Below are 2,754 nucleotides of genomic sequence, written 5' to 3' on the forward strand. Positions count from 1 at the left end.
TTTATGCAATCTAAGAAGAGCTGCATTTCAGTTCCACCAATCTACTGGTGTCCTGAAAAATCCTGTTTTTTGTTCTTCGCGGTGTCCTGATTTTTTGACGAAACCACCTGGCACCTTTTCTTCTAACGCTACATTTTGCAAGAAAAAAGAATCCAAAACAGCAAACAGCAGTGGGCCTGGTAGCGGCGGAGAAATTGTTGTTATTTTTTCTACGTTGTGTGGTGGGAGTCTAAATATTTTTTTTCTACATTTACTCTGAGGTGTATGACTGAAAAACAGGGCGCTCTTTGTTTAGAATTCTCTTTCTCCCACTCAAATGCGAATGCTCTCACACTTGCCGTCCGAGTCACTTACAGCTCGTGTAAACTCGGGTAACGAGTGGAGCACGATCAGCGAAAGAGGTTTACACTCGGAAGCCGAACTGAAAACAGAGTTGGTTTCTCCCGGCTCTTTGTTGTTTGAGAAGAGCCGACCAACCCTGCACATATACAAACGATGAAACTTTCGAAAACACACTTTGTAGCCCATATACGTAACTAAAAGTGCTACCGTTGCATGATGTTGCAAATTTGCAACAATTAATGAAAGGCCATTATATCAGACAAAAGTTTAAAAAAATCTCCAAATTGTATTCAATTGTGTTAATTACATTAATGAAAATGCGAAAATATTTTTTCCAGTCAAAATTTTTTTTCTCGGTGCGAATTGGACTAGGTCAAAATTCTGAAAAATAAGGATTTTTTAACATTACATATTTTTCAGATTGAAGTTGGTCTAGTTTGTACATATATACTCGGAAAGTAATTTTTTTTAAATTGAACCGTATCTTGAAGTTAGAAATATGATTGCCATGAAGAAAAAAGTTGACTATTTGAATTTCTGCATAATTTACAACAGCTTTAATTAATTGTTGCAAATTTGTTACTTTATGAAACGAAGGGATAATCTATTTAATACATGACCATGGCATTGATTAAAAAAAACAATAAAGTTTTGTTTGAATTTTTTTACAAAGATTTTTCGACTGTTTTTGGGGAAAAACCCTATTATTAATAGGAAGTTTGCAAAGCTTCCGCTAAAAACCGTTCCTTAATTCAAACATGATTCTGAAACTTATAACTTGAATTACAAAATCCATTCATAAAATCATACGAACTCGTCCGAACTCTTGATGTTTTAACTGTCCGAAAAAGGCACTTTTCACCATATTAATTGTTTTATCTCATTTGGAAGACGATTTTTCCTATTACAATGTTCAACAAAGTTGTGTGTTTTTGCAATTCAAACAATTGGTGTTGATATATTGAGTTTCCAAATTATACTCAAAAAAAGTTATTTAATAAAAACTGAAAAGTACTTATTATTAATTTTTTAAAATGCTTGTAACTTTTTTGTTTCAATTGCAATTTTGATGATGTCTTCGACAAAGTTTCTTAGAATTACATGATCAACAACAACTTTATTGAATATGTCAAGCTCAAAACTAAGTATTTCAATAAATAATTTTTTCATCTCCCTCCTTAGTAAGTTTACTTAATGAAATATGAAAGATCATTAAATTTACATAAAATGTCTCGAAGACATCAAATGTCTAACGTGTACCGTTTGGCCGCAAATAATTATGATCATCTTTTTTGTTCATTTACCCCTGTGGGCACGCACCGGTGAAGAAAGTGCCTATAAAATATGGAATTCACCACATTGTTTCGCTTCTGGACTCGGAGTAGTTGGGTTCCAATTTTGTTTAAAAACGTTCTCAAATTCTTAACTCACAAAAATATGTACTTTAACAGCAATTTTCCGGAAAAATGTACCTTTTCTTAGCAGTGTCTGTTTTATCCGACCATTTTTGAAAAGTGTTATTTGCAGGCATGTTTTAGAACAGTCTTGATGGAAGAAATTTACTAATTTCAATGGATCATGAGAAAGCAAACAACATAAACTGCGCATCTGCACGGAAATTGCGATGAGAAAAGCAATATCCGATATTCAATTTTGATTTTACCTTAGTGTGTCCGTCTTACCCGACTTTCCCCTAAATGTAATGAAATTATTCAAATAATCAATGCCTTTCAAAGAAGCCGCCTTCGTTCTGAAATGAGGAAGTATTTGATGCAAGAATAGTTTTCTTTCATTTTTTGGGTGACGATAAATTTCGCACGTTTTTTTCTTCATTCTGTGGGCGATCCCAACAGCATCACTCATAACAGTTTAGTCAAACATCCGCTGAAAAGGTGTCTAACTGACGTTGTATTAGGAAGATCACATCAAAACAACTTCTTTCCCAAATCGATCGCAAACTGTTGCGTGTGCTAAACGATATCGATCAATTAACGTTAGCGTGTGACGTTTCCAGTAACTTCCGCAATGATTTAATGATCGGTTATTATTACCAGATAGCAGTGCACAATCTCAAGTGTGCAATTAATTACACACAATTCAACGACAACGACAGCATGGGCGGCCAACTTTCCACGTATAAACAAACGATCCAAACAGGGGTGGGTACCTGGATGCCAAGGTAAGAATCAATCCCATTTGAAAGGGTTTTCAACGGAGTTTAGTTGGCCAGTTACCACCTTCCGGTTTAGCGTTGAAGCCGACCAAAGTTCAGGGAAAGAAAACATATCACCCACCACGTACTCAATCTATCTCCATTATCTTAATACTAACGAGTTTTATAATTTACTATTGTTGAAGGTATAGTGTAGGTTAGAATAGAAGGTAAGTTGGGACGCTGGGATTAGTAGTGAT

Source organism: Uranotaenia lowii, chromosome 1 (genome assembly GCF_029784155.1).
Source record: "Uranotaenia lowii strain MFRU-FL chromosome 1, ASM2978415v1, whole genome shotgun sequence".
Classification (NCBI taxonomy): Eukaryota; Metazoa; Arthropoda; class Insecta; order Diptera; family Culicidae; genus Uranotaenia; species Uranotaenia lowii.